General features: G+C 47.8%; 1 protein-coding gene across 1 annotated transcript in view; it reads left to right on the forward strand.

Moving 5' to 3' along the window:
• ZNF469 (zinc finger protein 469) overlaps positions 1-19,973 on the forward strand; it is a 186,003-nt gene that overhangs the window by 75,275 nt on the left and 90,755 nt on the right. The window contains exon 2 of the mRNA XM_064671016.1: positions 12,459-12,561. The gene's annotated coding sequence lies outside the window, so the exon portion shown is untranslated. The remainder of the gene's footprint in view (positions 1-12,458; positions 12,562-19,973) is intronic.

The raw sequence follows: 19,973 nt of genomic DNA on the forward strand, positions 1-19,973 counted from the left end.
AGTCATTATCATGCTTGGCGTCATCAGGTTGTTCCTCTGTCTTTAATTAGTGTTGTGGAAGTGCTGAGGGACAGTTGCACAGAGGGTTTTTTTGTCATCATCACCATGTTTTTCCTCTCACCTTTCCTCTGACAACCTCTCCGTTCACTGGCTTTCCCTCGGACTGTGGTACCACCAGACATTCTGAAGAGGTCAGTCTTGGATGGGCTAAAGCTTTGCATGGCTGCTTTTGTGGGGTTTGATCTCCCACCTTCCATTCCTGAGGATGCTCAGACCTCCAGTGTGGGATTGATTTCTTTCCTTTTGGGTACTTCTGGTGCTACCAGAGCAGTGTCAGCTCCATCATGGAGCACTGAAAATCATCTTTTCCACATTTCTGGATGAAGGGTTTTCTATCTATGTGCCCTTTAATGTTGATGCTCCTCTCCAAAATCCAGGAAAAGGGACTTCAGTGAATAATATTATGTGTGGAAGGAAGTGACTCCTATCAGGGATGTCATTGATCTGAATGGGGGCAAAGTGCTGATGATATTTAGGTTTGAGACCTTTCCTGCAAATTTAAAAGCTCTGGGTCCGCTTAGAACCCTGAGAATACCTGCAGTTTTAGATTATTATTCCCTAGACATCCCCTCTCAAAATAGAAACTAGGACCTTCATTGAAAATCCTTCCCTTGTTGAAGTCAAAGAAAGATGAAACTCCCCTTCCCTGAGGTAGGACCAGAATTCCCAGCCCTGCAAAAGCCTGTGTTTGACCTCTGCCCACCTTGGAGCAGCCAGGGGATGAGGAAAGCTGGTCCATAGTGAACCAGACACGTTGTAGGTGAAGCCTGTTAGCAGAGAGGCTCTCAGTGTTCTCCTCTTTCCCATCAAAGCCATTTGGCTCCCAGTTGCCAAACCAGTGCCAAGCCCCAGTGACCTTTCAGACTCATCACTGTGCTTAGAAGATTTACAGTGGAAAAAAGCTACTTCTTGCAAAGGAACTCTTGCTCCTTCCTCCCAGGAGAGTCTCCAGCCAGTGACTCATCCCTGCAGCATCCCGGCTTCCCGTCACCATCCCACAGTGGCTACGGCTCAGGCTCGGGGGGAATCCGTGCCTGCTTGCCTGGGAGCTGGGGTGATGTCAGCTCCTGCTCTGGCTCCTCTCAGCTCTCCAGACTGCTCAAAGTTCAAAGCTTTAGTCTCATCACCCAGCAGGCCAGGCCTGGCTCAAGCACCGACTTGCTTCTCCTGAAGTGATGACATTTTAAAAGGGCTTTGGAATGACAGAGGTCCCGGAGTCCCAGAGGAAATGGAGGTGAAGCTCACGGAGAGTCAGGGCCTGGGTTTGCAGAAGATCTGCCTAAGTCATTGTGTGCCTGTTTCAGGCAGAGCTGCAAACCACAAGTAGCATTTGGAATGGAGCTGCCGTGAAGATTTTCATTTCAATTTGCAAAATATTCTCCACCCTGCAGGGTAACACTTGGAGAAGGAATTCTGTGATTCTGGGATAGAGGGAAAAGTAAGTACACTGAAGCTGAGAAGGAGACAACTGCTGCTCAAGTAAAAAAGGAGCTGAAAAATGAACTGAGATATGGGTCCAAGCCCTGAAGTGCATTTGGGACAGATTTCAAACACCTCAAGAATCCATAAGTGGATCAAGAGACTCAACAGAGCCTTGTGCTGAGGAACATGAGAGCAGCACCGAGGCTCCGGCACGAGGTGGTTTGGATGTCAGTGGTTTTTGTCTGTGGGACTCTTTGTGTCCTCCTCTTTCCAAATTCTTGGCTGTTCCTCTGAGGCCAAACCACATGGATTTTTTCCTGTTGTAAGGTAGATGCATTGAAATTCCTCCAGCTGCCAAGGGCAAGGTGAGATCCCAACAAGTAGGTGTCAGGCTTTTTTGGAAAAGGGCTCCATCGATTCCAGAGCTCCCCAGGAAAAATGAGTTCCCTGTCAGTTCCCACAGCAGGCAAAAAAGACTCAAAGCAAAAGTCTTGCTGTACATCTAACCCATGATGTTCACTGGGGTAAAAACTGTCCTATCTTTTGAGTAAGCCTAGCTCTGGGAAGAGCAGGAAAGCCAAATCTGAAGTCAGGCTTAATGAAAACTTCCTGTGCTGATGGATTTCCCCTTGATCTTTCCCTCCGTCCCTCTCCCTTGAACTTCTCCAGCAAGCTCTGCTGGGATGCTCACAAGGTCTAATCCTCCCTGGGATATTTCCAGGAGATCTGGGCTGTGAGGAGAAGACAATTCCCTGCTGTGGGTCAGTTCTTCGTCTCTCAGCCCTTGGAGGATGCCAACAGCAGCAGGAGGCTGGGAGCATTTGTGGGATGAGGAAAATTGTCCATAATGGGCCTGAATTCATCCTCTTGCTCCTCCACAAGGCGAGCACACAGCACAGGCTGCCTAGAAGGGAGGAATGGAAAATAAACAAACATTGTGGAATACGTTTTTTCCCTGTGGGATGGGTGGCTGCCAGGCACAGCACCACTCTGCAGGACCAAGGACTGCTCTATGCCCTTTTTGTTGCCACAGTTTTCAAAGGGTTTCTTTTCATTTAGGATTTAAGTGAATGGATTCACTCCCAGGAGCGGCTCCACAAGGAGCAATTCTCTGGGACGAGGATGCTGTGATTCCAGGCTGGGTTGGGAGTGGTGCAGCCCTGTTTATTTGTCTGCCTCCTGCTAGGCAGGAGCTCAGATTAAGATCACAGCCAGGCAAAAAGGGTTACAAGGAAAAAAAAATGAACCATAATCTCCCTTGTTCCCCATATCAGGTTTGAAGCTCCAAGCAGTGAACAGGGAGAGCACAGCACAGCTTTCCATAGGACCCAACAGATTTTGGGGGGATTTCAGGTGCTGATTTTACTTGGGGTGAACAGATTGTAGCATCTCTGCAGGTGGCTCCCACAGATTTCCAGCTGTCTCCACCAATGGGTCCCAAGAGGGACCTTGGGAATCAAGGGGGTGTTTGCAGGAAGTATTGATTATCTTTGCTTACTCCATCCCAGCAGAACTTTTGGCATGGAAAGCTGTACCACCAGAGCACATGGGAACAGAGCTGGGCTTTTCTTTCCCACCAAATCCTTCCTTGATTTTAAAGTGCCTGCTCAGCCCTCAGGAATGCCAGTGCTGGAGGATTGTTATCTGGGACATGCTGTTAACGAGGCCATCACGTTGATGAAACCTCAGCCTGGAACATTATCTCGGAGAGGTCCCTCTCTCTCTCTCTGCACTGACACTTCTGCCTGTATAGCAAGACCAGAGAAAGTCCTTAAGACTCATTGTTTGGGATTAAATAAACAGAGGTGGAGCAGGGCTGGTGGCTGATGTGTCCCAGAGATTGCACAACGCTTCTGATTAAAACCAGGAGTGGATGCATGATGAGCATCCATTAGGGATAGTAAATAATTAGGTGTGAAATGCCTAGGAATGGGTCAAGGGATGCAGAGGGAGTGGGGGAATGAATGGAGGAGTGGAGGAGGAATCCTGTTCAGCCCAAGTTAAATCTTCAGACTGTGCTTTGCCTGAGGAAGGTGGCAGTGCTGGTACAAAGCAAACAGGTGACCTGGGACATGGTTTGATTTCCTTTCCTTCCCCTCCAGCTTTTTCCCCAGCGGTCCCGATCTGCCAGTTCAGCTCTGAGTAGAAGTGACACATCTGGCAGTTTTACCCAGGAACTCCAGCCCAAATCTCTCTGCTTTGCTAACAACTCCGTGTTTTGTCATGTCCTGGGCCATTTCTGAACCTCAGAGAAGTTGAAAATGCCAGGAAAGCTGCCTCTCCGTGCCGGGGGGGATCTGGCAGCAACTCAGGTAGTCAGGAGCTGCAGCTTGTGATGGTCCCCATCCCCACCACTCCCAGCTGTTGGGCATGTTGTGGAGTCTCCCTCACTGGAGATATCCTAGAACTGCCTGGATGTGCTCTAGGATGACCCTACTAGAGCAGAGAGGTGGGACCAGATGACCCACTGTGGTCCCTTCCAGCCTGACCCATTCTGTGGGATCCTTGCTGGCAGTCAGAACTTCTGTGGTGTGTAAGGTCATGGTGTTGAAGGTGTTTTCTGGGAAGGGTGGAGGCAGATTTTTCAGGGATTGTTTTTTCATGACTTTTGGCTGCTTTCAGAAGGCCATGGTGAGGCAGAGTGAGGGTATGATCTGTCTTGGCATCTCTGCAGATGCCCATTACAGCTGCCTGGGAATTGTCCCTACAATTCCTTCTACTCCAAATGTGATAAGAGGTTTTCAGGCTGCTGCTTCTTAAATCAGCTGCAGCAGATGTCTTCAGCATCCAGGAAGATGCTGCTGCCTCATGTGGCTTCTTCCATGGCTTCTGTCAGCTGCAATTGGAAGAGGAAATACAAGTGGAAGAGGTTCAGGTGCTGGCAGCGTGTCCTCGGCTTGCAGATGTGCAGCTGACTTCCACAGCTAACTCCTCCATCCTCCTAAAAATCGCCATTACCCCTAAATAAAACCCCAAAATACCTCCTCACTGGAAATGTTCCCAATTTCCAAACTATTTTTCTTGCCTGCGCTCATCAGCTGACAACTGCAGGAATCAAAGAGGGTTTACATTTTGCTGTTGTTTTTCAGTTTTGGGTTGATTTTTTCCTAAAACCTATAAATTCCCTAAAGCTGGTGCATTAGGAATTGCTCAGTGAGGTAATTGCTTTGTGCAGCTCCTTGCAGGGACTCTTTTTTTCTTTTTAAGTGGAAAGAGGAGTGTGTTGATTTGGTCAAGTGCCAACCAGGAAATACCAAAAAGCTGAAGATGGACCCGTTACAAACAGACTAACCAGCCTCAGATGTCCCGTCGATATTGGAATATGAAAGGTAATAGAGAGCACATGTGTCCTGTAAATAATGAGATTATTAACAAATAGACAGAAATAAAGCCACTTGGCTGCCTCAGTGAAACACTGAAGCCACTGGTGTCAGATGAAAACTCTTAATTGCCCCCATTTGCCCCATAATGGGTGTTTTTCCTGCAGCCTGTCAAGCTCTGAGGTTCTGTGTTGGGGTTTGCATCTCATGTGTGTCACAGTTTAATCCTACACTTTCTTCTTGAGGAGAGGCTGGGGCAAAACAGGGATGTTGATCCTCTGGGGCACAAGGGGTTGGCAGGAGGAAAGGGAAAACACCAGGTGGGAGATGCAAGTGCCCATCCAAGGAGGCTGAGCAGAGGCATGAGCTGCACTTGCCTCTTCTCACCTGCTTGACCCCTGTCCTGCTGCTGCCACTTCATTGCTTGAGCCCAAAAGCCTTGGGAAGATGGAATTGAGTTGGAAAGATGCTCTGGAAAACTCACAGCCCTCAAAGCAGGGAGCTCTGAGCTAGGTTTGCAATCCCTCCCTTGGCATCCCTGTAAGTGCGATCCTGTTTAAGGAGGAGGCTGTTGGGAGCTTGGGTAGGTTGTAAAGCAATCAGGTCATATGTCTCCATACCATAGGATGGAGCAAGGAGTCCCACTGTGGGCATTGAGCCTTGGAAATACTGGCCCAGTTTTTAATTCTTAGGTCTGGGCTCCCTTTCCTGGGGCTGGGACCAGCAGACATCGATGCTGTACATGTGCGTGTTACATCTCCCTTTTAGAGGGAGGGGGAACTGTGTCCAAACGAAGGTGCATCATAGCCATGAGGATGGGGAAAGGTCTTTTACCACATTTCATGAGACAGAGGCAACGTGAGCAGTGGCATTGGATTGGAGATGTCAGGGATGAGAGAGGCCAGTTGGACTTCGTGTCCCCTATCCCATAACTTAGGGTGGAATTAACTGGGGTCTAGAGGGGAGTCCTACAGCCTTCTGCACTTTGGGGAGGTCCACACTCGAGTCAGTCAGGCTTGGAGCATTATCTCTGGATGCTTGGAGCATCCATCTGTCTTCCAGCATGGACTGGGAGCACTTCATCCCCTGAGCCTGGGAGGGACCAATGGGCTGTGCAGTCTAAGCCTTCAGACCTTTCATCATGGTGCTTCAGCATCACTGTTTGACCTGGAGCATTTGGGCGGGGAAGTCTGAAGCCATTTTTAGCTGCCTGGCTGCAAATGGGAGGGAGGGAAAGAGAGAAATGCCATGGGGTTGGTATTACAGCCCCGACACAATAGGAACTTTTATTAGCAATTTTCCATTGTGTTGCAAATGGCAAAGATCATGGTTATATTTGCATGTTTCAGACTAGTCCTGGAGAATTAGTTTTCCTCTGCGTTGGGAAATAGTTTTCACATCACATTAGTTTCAGCACTGGGGGGAGATACAAAAGCTCCAGCTGAAGAGCAATGATTCTTCTGCCATCGGAGACCTTTGTTCTTACCTGGTAGTTCAACCTCAGAAAAACCAGGTTTAAGAAACTTGATCTCTTTGTGGGATAGAGAAACAGGAGGTGGCAGGTGGGCAGTACTTTTGCTCTGAGGGGCTTGATTGCACTTCTCAGGCCAATAAAAACGTGTTCATTCCTGGCTAGAATAACAATCAGGACATTTCTTTGCTCTGGGATAAGTCAGATTTGAGCAGATTTATGCTTGGCTCTGTGGAGGACATGCAGCTATTGACAGCCTGAAAGCAATTAGCCCAAGAAAACAAACCAGAAACAACTGGGAATCGTTGCAGCTTTCAGTCTGCAGTGCTGCTTCCAGGACTGTCGGATCAGGACACTCTTTGACTCCAGGCCATGGCCCTGTTGGATTTTTTTCCCCCTCTGTGAGATTTCGCACAGTGCTGTGCGTGGGGGAGTTCTGCTCTGCGGTCTGGATGGAGCTCCATGGGCGTCTTCCCCATCGTGGGACCTGGAGAACAGTCACCAAACTACTGGCTGAGGGGAGGGTGGAGGCTCAAAGAATTCTGCCTCTCCTTGTCTTCACAGGACGTGAGGTTCAGCTGCTTTTCCCAGGGAACAAGTGACAGTATGAGAGGAAACAGCTTCAAGTTGTGCCAGGGGAGGTTCAGGTTGGAAATCAGAAGGAATTTCTTCATGGAAAGGGTGGTCAGGCATTGGAAGGGGCTGTCCAGGGAGGTGATGGAATCTCCATCCCTGGAGGTGTCCAAGGCAAAACTGGACAGGGCACTCAGTGCTCTGGGCTGGGTGACAAGGTGGGGTTCGGTCACAGGTTGGACTCGATGGTCTTGGAGGGCTTTTCCAAGCCTTAGGGCTGTCTTCTCTTCTTCCCCCAGCAGATCTCCTGATTTTGGAGACTACTCTTGAGTCACTTCAGGGTTGTGCCAAAGATTGGAAATGAAACCCCATGTGCTGCATTCAGGGACTTCATCCCAAGGTTGAACTTTGCACCAGGACTTATGGAGGTTCTCAGGCTCTACAATGAGCTTCCTTGGGCTTGAAAACTGAAAGAAAGTAGGTCTAGATTAGCTGTACAGAAGAAATTCTTCCCTGTGAGGGTGGTGAGGCCCTGGCACAGGTTGCCCAGAGAAGCTGTGGCTGCCCCATCCCTGGAAGTGTTCAAGGCCAGGTTGGATGGGGCTTGGAGCAACGTGGTCAAGTGGAAGGTGTCCCTGCCCGTGGCAGGGGGTGGGACTGGATGATCTTGAAGGTCCCTTTCAACCCAATCCAGTCTATGATTCTATGATTACATACAGACCAGGTGCCATATGAATAAGGTAGCTCCCTGCACTCTGCTTTCCTAGTCCAAATTCCATCTCCAATGCATAAGCCCAAGGGAAAAGGCATATTCCCAACAGTGGGAAGGTCAGAATGACGTTAGGGCTGCAAAGCATCTGTTTGTCCATTCTGCTCACAGAAAAGGCCTTCATGTTTTTTACCATCTGGACAGCAAATGTGCCCTCCTATGGGAACTCAGTTTTGACCTTTGCTCGTTTAGTTTAAGAACAAATCTAAGACAAACGTGTGAGATTTGCACCAGGGACCTTCTGTCAGCGCCGCAGAGAGGTCGAGGAGCTGCCTTGGCTGTCGTGCTCGTGTCGTGGATTTATGACACATGGATATAAATGCATCTATTTGAGTTTATTCTTTGCATTTGGCTGAAGCTCAGGAAGACAGAGCCTCTCTTTGAAAGAGGGGTGTTCCCCATGTTATCACTTTAGATCTGTGATTACTGGTGTTGATGTGATCAGCGAGTCCCACCACAGGCCAGGACAATGTGCTCCTTCATGGCGGTGGCACCGTCGTCATCGGGACCTACTGCGGGTCCTTTGGTTCATGGCACCCATTGCATGGATCACGACCATCAGTTAATCTGAGCTCCTGTGGACCATGAACACGTTGTTTCTCATTTCATCAGTCATTAGTACAGGCAGGGTGTGTTGTCTGGGGATATTTTGGCTGTTCAGCTGGTGACTCTCAGTCTTGTGTAGCTCAAGCGTGACGGAGCAAGCTTGGATGAGTCCCTCTCTATAGCCACTGGATTTGGCAAACTGGAGCACAGCTCAGCCTCCTGCCTGCAGGCCTTTCTTTTTTCCATTTAGAAACCTCTGACATGCAGCACAAACCCAGCATAACCTGTAAACAGAGACCTGTAGCTGTTTTTTGATGAGGAAGGAAAGATTAGCCTTCCATTTATCAGGGGACCTGGGAGCTTGCCACCAAAACAGGGTGGGGCAGCAGAGCTGAGTGTCCTAACTCAAAATGAAGAGGTTTAATTGGTTAAACCTCTACTGAAGATGGGAGATGTTGCTGTCAGGGCTGGGGTACCCACCCAGTTTTGATGAGCTCCTGGCAGCCCCAGCTCACCCAGTGCCTTCAGCTCAACAACATCCCCACAAGATCCTGCTACTCACTTTAGAGTGTTTAAATGGATCTTTCCAAGATTAAATTGGAAAATAAACTCCCACAGCTCAGGCTTGAGTTGTTGAGATGATGGAGATTGATCAAATAGCACAATTAAATGTATTTATTATTTAATTATTTTGCTTTGCACCCACGGGGCTGATGCTGAGCTGCCTCTTGCTGGCTTTAAATAGTCCCTCTGCACAGACTCTAGCACAGGCAAGGCCTGGATCCAGTCTTCTCTTTGGGTCATGGATCTAGACCAGGCAGTTTCACTTTTTTGGGTTGGTACATGGTTTCATTTGCCTGTTTTCCTGCGCCGGCTGAAAAGCTGCCCAGCGCAGGCTCTTCCAGACAGGCCTGGGGGCATCTCCATTTGTGCCAAGAAAACTGAGTTTTAACAGTGGAACACAACAAAACAACTTCGTCCTTCCATCCCGTGTCACTCCTAATAAATTAAAGAACATCTCTTTTTTTATTATTATTTGTAACACAACTTTGTTTTAGAACACAAAGCCTGGTCTGGATCCCGCCCTCTCTAAAACTGTCCCTTTAAAATCAGATTTTGGCAGCAGGTCCTGTCCCAAGCAGATGGGTTTAGTTAGGCCAGATTTGGTGGCAGGTCCCTGGGATGCCGAATCTCTGCCTGGTTCTCTCCCTTATTCCGTCATCAGTAAACCCATTGAGAGAATCTTTAATAAATAAACAAAAAAAGAGCATTTTTCTACAGACAGTGGGATGGAAAATGACTCATAGGAAACCAGGGTCTAAAGTACACTCTAGTATTAGGTATTACGTGTGTCGAGTTTCTGTTGGGGGTCCAAGAATGCTGTGGTTTTTCTCTAAGGATTATGCCATTATGGAATAATGTCATTGTGGAGGATTTGGTCAAGAGGAGCTGATGGAGTCTGGTGGTTACTTACAAATATATGTATTTCTGTATTTTTCAGCAGTTGGAAAATCTGTGACAAGCAGTTTTCGGGAGGCTATGGGCAATTATTGCCATCAGTGTTTCCAGCCTGGCAAAATTCCATGAAAACTGCTGGAGTCATGCTTTCCTCCTTTCCTTCGTTCATGTTGGACCTACTTTTTTTCCTTGAGATTGGGTGCAAACAAACTGGGTAGGATCCTTTGCACTGCCTTAGACCTACCAAAGGACTGATCCAGTCCTAGAGGATCCAGTCCTGGAAGCAGCACTTGTGATATCAATGAGAATGAAGAGCAAAATCCTCAAGGGATGGAGGAAAAGGGGGAGAAATATCCTGCACAGAAACCCCCAGGTCAAAGTTGGGGACCCCCAGCAGTGCCAGTGGATGGTGGTCACCAAAGAGGCTTTGGGAGGAGAAACCTTAATCCTTTAACCTTTGCTCCTCCTCTGAGAACATCAGTGGATGCACTGGGAAAAGAGATGTTTCCAATGGCACTTGCACTTGTTCCAATGAGTCATCTGCAGAGTTAAGGAGTTTTCTGAGGAGGAGTGATCACAGTTTCTCTTTCCTTGTATCCTGTGATCCTTGTTTTCAACACAGTAATCCCTAAAACCACTGCTGTATCTATTTTTGGTAGGAGGTGGCAGGACATCGTGCTCTCTTTCCATCATTTAAGTGAACTGATTATTAGAAAAGAAGAAAAAAAGTTTGGTTTCCAGCCTCTCTGTGCAAAAAAGTCTCCACTGTGATGATCCCAACTCTAGGAATTATAAGTAGGTGATCCTGTAAGGTGGTTTCATCACTTCTGCCTCCCTGGTTGATGCCACACAGGGGTCTGAGAGTGCAGGGTCAGCCCTGGGCAGCTCCTACTTGAGCATTGCTGAAGAGCAAAAAGGGAGCGATGAAGGATGAACTGGAAGGAAAAGGCTCAATGGAATATTTATAGACCACCATAAACACAACTGTGGACAGGCCTTAGAAGCACTTGAAGCTGTTTGGATACAAAAGGCCTCATTTTCTAGTGTTTCATAGCCAAAAAAAAAAAAAAAAGCACATTTATAAAGAGTTGTTTCTTGTTTTTCCCAGCTGTCACAGGCCTCTGGTTCATGTGTGCTGCCTTCTTTTTGGTTGGTTTTTGACTTGTTTTTGCCAGGAAGGGATGGAGGGGATATGTGTTTGTGGAATAGCGCTCAGGGACCAAAAGGAAAGCAGGAGATGATTTTGTCCAGCAGCTTATTTTTGGGAAGGGCTGGTGAATGTTTGCTGAAAATTCCTCCTGAAGCATAAATGAGCCTGGAGCAGGGATGTGTGTTAATTAGCTTTATTTTTCTTGTCATTGCAGTCTCTGTTTACTGTTCCATACTTGAGACACCTGCATTAACACTGGGTTAATACAAAGCATAAATATAAACCCATAGAGTGTGTTTATAAACATTATCAATATATTATCACACAATCACGGAATAGTTTGGGCTGGGAGGGACCTTAAAGGTCACCTCATCCCACCCCCCTACCATGGGAAGGGACACCTTCCACTAGCCCAGGTTGCACAGTTATTGTTATTAACACATAAATGTGTGTTGGTGGGAAAAGGAGTGAAAGGTCACTAGTTGGGCACATCTCTGTGACCTTCCAGTGCTGGGATGAGATTCTGCATCTCCAGGATGGGGCAGCAGCCAGGTGTTTTTAGGAATTATGTGGCCCAGGAGGCAGCATCAGCTGGGGAAAGCCCTTCTAGCCACATCACATCATGGTGATGGCATGTGCCATTCCCTTGGTGCAATTATTCTTCATAGGCTCGTTGACCTGAAACTAAACTCTTGGGAAAGCTGAGATTCCAGACAGCTTTTATCTGTCCAACTCTGAACAGGGAGCAATGAGGCTCCAGGGCAAGGGGCAGACGTGGGGGAAGCCAATTTGCCATTCCCATGGGTGTTTTTAGGGGATTAAGAAGGGAATGATCGCTCTCCAGGCCTGTTTCAAGGTTTAAGAATTACCTGGAGGGCCTGCTGGAATCCATTTTTGGATGACTGGAGATTTTTTCCGATCTGCAGTGACAGAATGTGAGTCCAGGGGTCTGGAAATGCCTCCTGAGCTGTCAGAAGAATGATGGTTGCTCTGTATGGCTCATGGAAAGCTGACCCATGTCCGGCTGCACTGGGAGCCAGGGCAGCTCAGCCCTTCTGCCCTTCTTCATGGGCAGATCTGCCATGGGGAGGTTGGGAACAGGGAACACCTGGAAGGTGCATCAAACTGTCCTCTGGTTGCTCCACCACTTTGAGTTTGGAGAGGAACAGAGGAAGAGGAGGAAGCAGGGAAGAGCCCTGCCTTTCCCTGAGGTTTAGTGTTGCCTCCTCTGATCTCCTGGAAATGCCCCAATTTGGCACTGGGAGATGGCATTAAAGAGGAGCAGTTTGGGTCTCCACCACTTAATCTCCACAAGTCTGGAGGAACCGCTTCTCCCAAGGGCCTGGCTGATAACTAGAAAGACTGGAAGGTGTTTGGGGAAAGACCTGAAGCCTGGGGGGCTATGAGGGGCCCTAACTGCACCCACAGCATCACCCCAGCTGGAGGAAGATGTGTAACTTGGTGGAAAACCCTTCCCAGCCCCCTGCCTGAAGGGCAGGTGTTAACACCACTGTCACAAGTGATTCTTGCTCTGCCTTGCAGCTTTTTCTCCTAAAATTTCTTAGGTGCTTTCCCTGGTTGCTGTTTTCATTGCTAATATCCCTGGATGAGAAAACGGAGGAGCAGTAACACAAACTTTTCTGTTTGCTCCCAAAATGTCTTAATGGGGTTTTTTTCTTCATTCCAAAGGTGTCCAGCACCAGATGAGGGGCTGGGACTGGAGTGGGAGCACAGCTTAACCCCAAGGCCATCCTAGACAGCACTGCTAGAACGTGGACCTGGCCAAGTGACGGTAAGGAAACAGCCTCCTAATTTCTCCTGAATTGGTAAATCAGATAACACAGTAGAGAACATTTTACATGTTGTGGTCATGTATGTGGAGTTTTATGAGGTTCTGTTTGCTGTCAGCCACTCTGGACACTTCTGGCCTGCATCCAGAAAGGCTGAGCCGTCCTTTCCCAATTTATTGTTGGGTTGTGTGTTCTTATGACATGATGCTACTTACAGGGTGAGCCCAAATGATACCATGCCTTCTGAAATAATTCCTCTGTAGGAACCCAAATGTTCAGCCTGTGAAAGCCAACACTCGAATCCCACATTTGGGAAGCAGAGAATAACTTGGGCAGAATGGAGGTCTTGGCCATTGAGGTTGGATGTGTGGCATTGTGTTTCCATGTTTTCCTGGATGCTCCAGGAAAGCTCAATGTCCCCTGTGTGTCTTTGGTAGTTGGTAGGATTCTGTTGCAGCCCAAAATCCAACCTAATTTTTATTTATGCTGTATCTTTGCCAATCCAGCATCTCATGCTCCCATAGCCTGGTTTCCAAATTCGGGATTTTATGGCAGTTCTCTCCTACAGCAGAAAAATACTGGAGGGGGAAAGTCATTCTAGAAGCTCAACAACACTGAGCAGCCTTTTAGTAGAGGGTGTTCCTCAGCAGCCCTTCAATGGCCTCAAGTTGCACCAGGAGAGGTTTCAGTTGGATATTAGGGAAAATTCCTTCGTGGAAAGGGTTGTCCAGCCCTGGCACAGACTGCCCAGGGCAGTAGTGGAGTCCCCATCCCTGGAGGGATTTAAAAGCCATGTGGATGTGGTGCTGGGGGACGTGGTTTAGTGGTGGCCTTGGCAGTGCTGGGGAATGGTTGGACTTGATGAGCTTAAAGGACTTTTCCAATTTGAACAATTCCGTGATTCTAATAACAAATGGAAAGAGATGCCTGTTAACAGGACCCACCTGAGCTGTACAGAGGTTTTCACCAACCCTCTCGAATCTGAGCAGGTCTTGTGGGCAACCCTAAAAAAACTCCAAACCAGTATGAGTATGGGAACAGGAAAAAAAGCCATAAAAAAGAAATATTTAATTTTCCAGCTTCTCGGGAATTGAAAATACTGTGGAAAAAGATGTTGTTAGTTAATAGTGATGAATGATCCTCTGGCAGCACCATTAATCAAAGCTAATCATCGAAATGTTTTTGGGAGCGGAAATTTGTTTGCACTGGTTTTGATTCCTGTATAGAATAAATGGCTTTATCGGGTTCCTCTCTGGAGTTTGACAGACATCCAGTGTTTCCTGCCATCCCGCTGTTTTCTTGACCGTCTGATGACTCAGGAAAATCAAGAGGGCCCAGCAGAGCTTTTGCTGGCATTGAGAGCTCCGGTTAATCCTTCCAAAAGCAGCTACAGGAGGCAGAAGCACATCCCTGTTTACTCTTAGGGTGATTTCACCTGTGATTTTTAGCTCTGATTTTTGTTTATTTACTTCTGTTGAGGGTGTGTGTTGCCAGTCCAGGTATCTCTTTGGTACAGGTAGATGTGTGATTCCAGGAGGCTGATTTAATTGCATTTCCAAGTGATTGCTCCATGAAAATCCTCTTTACAGAGGCTCCACAGTAATTCTGCATCCACCCCTCTCCTAAATGTCCTGTTTGGATGTGTAAAGGTCAGGAAAATTACTCTCCTGCTTTTACTCGCTTTGGAAAATTCGGGTGTGACAGAAAAGATCAGCTCGAGCACTTTATCCACCTTTATTCCTATTAAAGCCAGTGAAACTCCCCATCCAGGAGACTGAAGAGGGATTCAAGGTCAACAGCACCAGATGACTCACTGGTAAATATGAGTCCCACAGGTTTCAGGGACACCTTTGCATGCAGAGAACTCCCACCAAGCTCAGCATGAGGATCCTTCCATGCAAATTGGAGGCTTCCAGGACACGGGATTTATGCAAAAGCTGAACAGTTGTGTGTAATCTTTGCACAGATTTTCTTGCAACTGCAGAACGAACGTGAAATTCATTAGTGAGAACTGAACCCTGGATCATCTGTTTCAGAAATGCAGGCTCTTGCCAAGATTGATAGGAAGGAAAACTGGAGGAGTAGGATAAAAATTTATATCCCATTTTACACTGCGGAGTTGCAAAGGGTTGCTGAGGACGCGCGCGCCGGAGCCGCCGGGAGTGGCAATTAGGGGAGCTAATTGCAGTAGTGGGATGTGAAGGGGGAGGGTCAGCCAGCAGTGATGGTGATACCAACCACAGTCCACAGCAACGTTTTTATCATGGTGTTGGGACTACGGTGCAGAGGAATGAAAAATCAGAGAAGGCAGATGCATAAAGTACCTTGGAAATCCCCGGGCGTTGGACATTCCCTTCCCAACTGACCCCTATGTCCTTCTGAAAGAGCCATTATGTGTCAGCAAAGGCTCGGATTTGGTTTTTCTCTTTGTCCCAGTGCTTCAGATAACTTTTTGCTGTGTTTATTTTCCCTCCCTAAGAGCTGATAGCTAAATATATCCCCAATCTCAGCACTTTGGCTGGTGCTGTTTATTTAATGACCTTCCCTCACTTCAGTGTGATTAAGCTCGTCTGCGTCTGGGTGTTTTGCTTAGCATTAAGTTCCCTTTATTTTGGGAAGTTCATTTCCACACCATGATTTTTCCCAGTTGCCTTCCTGTAAGTGAGGAGGAGGGTGGGTTTTGATCCAGGTCTCCCCTCCCCCCTGCTCCTGTATTGCAATTTTTCCTTCCTGGCTTTCTAGTTCTGCCTCTCAGAGCATGAAAATCCACCCTGGAACAAGACACTTTCTCCAGTAAAGGCAAAAAACTTTCTTCTGCTGTGGGAAAGATGCTGCAGAGCCACATCCCTTCATCACCTGCTTGGGACATCCCCAAAATCCAGTCCTTTACAGAACATCCTTGCTGCCACCATCAAGAGGTGGTGGTGGTGGGTCTCGTTGCACCAACACAGGGATGCAAAGGTCCTCTTGGCCTCCATCCATCTGTCCTAGCAAACAATGGCTCCAAGTGTGTGGTGACATCTGGGATCTGTGGGTGTTTTTTTCTGGCGTGGTGTCCAGTTGAGGCCACAGAGAGGGAGATTCAGCCCTGCAACAGCAACTGAAACACTCCACCTTGAGGTGAAAGACAATTATAATGTGGCCAGCTGGGATCTGTACATCAGCAGCTGATCCAGAAAAACCCAGAGTGTATTTTAGCCCTGCTGGGAGTGGATGCTCCTACTCCAGACTGCATCTCTTCATGATCCATCTCAATCCCTGCTGCTTCTATCATGGGGAGACTGCTGAGCTTTTTGGGGCCAGTACAGAGGATTTGATTAAAGGGATCTCTCCTCCCCAGGCACAGATTTCGTTTGAATTTGGTGGGTGAAGTTTTTGTGCTCCTGCTCTGTATCTCTGGGCAAGCTGCTTCTTTCCTGGCCACTGCAGATCTTCCTCATCAAATTTGATTCACTTTGAGCATCTATCTTAAATATCCCACCAAATTCCTGATGTTCACCATTCAACCTGCTTGTGGTTTATGGAACCAGCATTTTTCAGTTATGAGCAATTTACTGAAATGAAGTCACCCAGATTATCTGGAACTACAATTCCAAGAGCTCAGGACCTTGGGGGAGGTTGGGGGTGTTGTTTGAGGCAATATCTCTGTATTTTGGAAAAACAGCTCGTTGCTTGCTCCAAAATGCTGCATTGATCAGATCCACTAGAAAACTCCACTATTCACAGAATCATGGAATGGTTTGGGTTGGAAGGGGCCTTAAAAATTATCTATTTCCAACTCCCTACCATGGGCAGAGCCACCTTCCACTAGACCATGTTGTTGCTACAATCAAAAAAGCCCTCCACTGTCTCTGGAGATATTTTGCACGTAAATATTGCTCCAAGGGAAATTAGTGCTGAATATATGTGGAAAATAACCAAAAAATAGAGTCATGTATCTTGCAAGGCTTACAGGAAATTAGCACAAGTGAATTACCCTAAACAAAATTACTCTGCACAGAGCACATGTGTTCCAAGGGAGAGTTTGAGAATCGTTTGAGAAGCTTTAAGGCTTTTTTTTTTCTTTGCAAAGCTAATGGATCTCATAATTTTGCACAGCCCTATTGGAAATAGGAAAGAACCTGCCTCGTCCAATTAAGAATTAGAAGTAGAGCAGCCACAGGGAGAAAGGTTTCTATTTATAAAAAAAAAAAAAAAAAAAAGAAAGAAAGGTGAATTTTTTTCTTGAGCTCCACAAAATCCTGCTGAATTGGGAATTCTCTCCAACACTGTGATATTTGCTGGTACCAGAAAAATGCTGGGAGCCTGTTGCCAAGACTTGAATTAAAAAAGAGGATGGAGGGAGGGCAGCAGGGGCAGCTCTTGGAGAAACCAGGGACACATCCTCCAAAATACAAGTAAAATCACAGCATCTCATTTAGGATATTTAAGTATTTACTGCTGCCTCAGGAAGCAGGAAATTCCTGCCGCTATGGGGGAAGCACAAAGTTCAACGGGATAAACAGGGAGAATAAAAGATGTTTGGAAAGTGCACTTGATCCTGATGGGATTCAGCAGCCTCTGGATGATTATTTATCATCACAAGGGCATGGTTATGGAGCAGAGAGATCTGATGGCTCAAGGCAAACTGGTCCAGCTGGTGGGTTGGGAGGTGCCAATGGCACTTCTGCTGTCAGAGTAAGATCCCTGTGCTCCAAGCCCTGGTTCTGGCTGTGCTTTTCCCAAACGACACTTTGGGTTATCGTGATAATCAAGGAACTGGCTCCAGATAGGCTCTGACTTCTGAGTTTATTAGCTGTGTTTTAAAGCTGGGCTCCAGTTCCTTCTGCTGGAGCGCGCGTGCTGCCTTATTCCCCCTGCCATCGCCTGCCGGCTGGAATGAGCTGTCAGAGGGGAGGGAAGAAAAGGTCAAACTCCTCCAGCATCAGGTGCGAGCAGGGACATGTGGAAAACAGATCCCTGTTCTCATAGCAACCTTGGCAGATGGAGACCAGCCCTGGAATAGCAGTGGGGGGATGCAGAGAGGGTGGGTGGATGTGGCATTACCAGATTGGGGTGACTGGGTTGTTTGGAACTGCCTTGCCCGTGCCCAGCTCTTCCAGCAGCTCAAATCTTGCTCTGGGGAAAGGAAGCCTTTTGGTGCTGAGGTAATTTGTTTTAAACTTTTCACTTAAGGGCCTGGAGTGACAGGACAAGGGGGAATGGCTTCACACCGATGATTGGATATTGGGAAGAAATTCTCCCTTGTGAGAGTGGTGAGGCCCTGGCACAGGTTGCCCAGAGAAGCTGTGGCTGCCCCATCCTTGGAAGTGTTCAAGGCCAGGTTGGATGTGGGCTGGAGCAACCTGGTCTAGTGAAAGATATCCCTGCCTATGGCCTTGTCCATGAATTCTGAGAGTCAGCACAGTGACAGCAGCATTGTGTTGGAGACTGTTTTGGCTGTTGGCACATGCTGGCTGGATAAAGTGGTGCTCATGACCTGCTGTTACAGTCACCTCAAATCCCATTTGTGGCTGTTCTTTGCAGAATCCCTGCTGCTTTCTGGGGTCCCTGGCCTAACTCTCATCTACCTGGGAGCTCCCATCCTCCCATCCCAGACCTGGTGACAGCCAGTGTTGATGCTGGGAGCTGCTCCCTTCAAACCCAGCCTGGCTGGGGAGAGGGGAGTGCTTTGGTCCCCTGTACCTGCCGTCAGGTGAGACCTGTCAGCTCCACCGATGACGGCTGAGGGAGCAGCTACTCCCAGCTGAGGGGTTGTTTTTCCTCCCTGTGCAGTTCACTGCAAGGTCAATGCACTCAGAGGTTTTTTTGTTTTTTTGCTGTCGTGGTGGAGAGTTCTATGGCTCAGCTGGTCTTTGCTCCCCAGTGGAAACTGCTTGGCAGATGGATTCACCTGCCTCACCTTAGGCATCTAAAGCAGATGCCTAAGCCTGTGCTAATCACCCTGTAATAGCCACGGAAAGGCACCTGGAATGCCCTAAAAGAGGTGTCTATAGGATCCACAGCTCTGTACAGAGAACTGCATGAGCATCAGGTCTACCCAGGGTATAGAGCATGAGAGGATGAAAAATTCACACTCTCCTGGCTGTGTCAAAGCAGCCTCTGGGTCACTCAGGGCATGACAGGGAGGGCTCAGTGTAGGTGCCTATGCAGATATGCAGCATTTCTCTGACACTTCAGTTAAAATTCTTAAGGAAGATCCTTCTATATGAGGTGGGAAGGTCCAGCCCCCTCTGCCCCTGAGCTTCCCTGTCTCACTCAGAATATTCTGTGGACTTAAGATACTGTAGGTGATGATTTGGGCTTCCTTTTCTAATCTATCACTGATGTCTCTGAGGAAAGAGCCACTACAAATCCTTTCCTGTGAGGATGGGGAGGCCCTGGCACAGGTTGCCCAGAGAAGCTGTGGCTGCCCCATCCCTGGAAGTGTTTAAGGCCAGGTTGGACAGGGCTTGGAGCAACCTGGGATAGTGGAAGGTGTCCCTGCCCATAGCAGGGGGTGTAACGAGTTGAGCTTTAAGGTCCCTTCCAACCCAAAGCAGTCTCTGATTCTATGATTGAAAAGATCCTCACTGGAATACTGTGGGCTCTAGTTTTCACTTGTTTGCCTTTAAAGGTGTCTCACCTCCTTTCGAAACGGAGGCCAAAGGTTTGAATACACTCCAAAACCTTTTAAGAAGAGACCTTTGCATAACCCGAATGGTTCTAAGTGGTAACAGGTGTTTTTGATGTGCAACAGCTGCTTTAAAACAGCCAGATGCCTGCACTGGTCTATGGAAGCCCTGCTGCAACACCATCAGGCTCCCAGTTAAGCTCCAGTCTCTCTGAATCAGCTGCTGAAATGCTGATGGACGGGATCCACAAGTACCTGGGCAGCACTGACTGCACTGACATCCCACATCTGTGTGCAGCAGCTCCATGGCTCAGCTCATTTCTCAGATGTTACATGAGATGGCATCTCATCCCACGTTCCCGATCCTCTGCACCCATCCCAGGCCCCATTGGGTGGTTGTGTGTGCATAAAATGAGCCCAGCCCCTCCCTGCTGTCAGCTGTGCTCTGCATCTGCTGATCCAAAAGGGGGGGGGGGTGTTATATTTGGTTTATTTTGGAAAGCTGGCAAGACCAACCCGGGACATGTCCTTTCTCAAGGATTTTATCTAGACAGGCAGTTTTCTGCACCAAATTGTGATGGTTGGATGTGAAAAAAAATTGGCTTCTATAGAATTATATGAGTGCTGGATTGGATGTGGGATGGATTATTATTCCCCCCACTCCCTCTCCGGCCTTCTCCCTTCTTCCCTAAAGAAAACCCTCTCCCAAACAAAGAGCTTTGTTATGTCTCATTGTCTTCTCTGGCACTTGGAAGTGTGAGTTTTTCCCATCTATCTTTTTGGCATCTTTCCATGCTCTCC

This window comes from Pseudopipra pipra, chromosome 14 (genome assembly GCF_036250125.1).
Source record: "Pseudopipra pipra isolate bDixPip1 chromosome 14, bDixPip1.hap1, whole genome shotgun sequence".
Classification (NCBI taxonomy): Eukaryota; Metazoa; Chordata; class Aves; order Passeriformes; family Pipridae; genus Pseudopipra; species Pseudopipra pipra.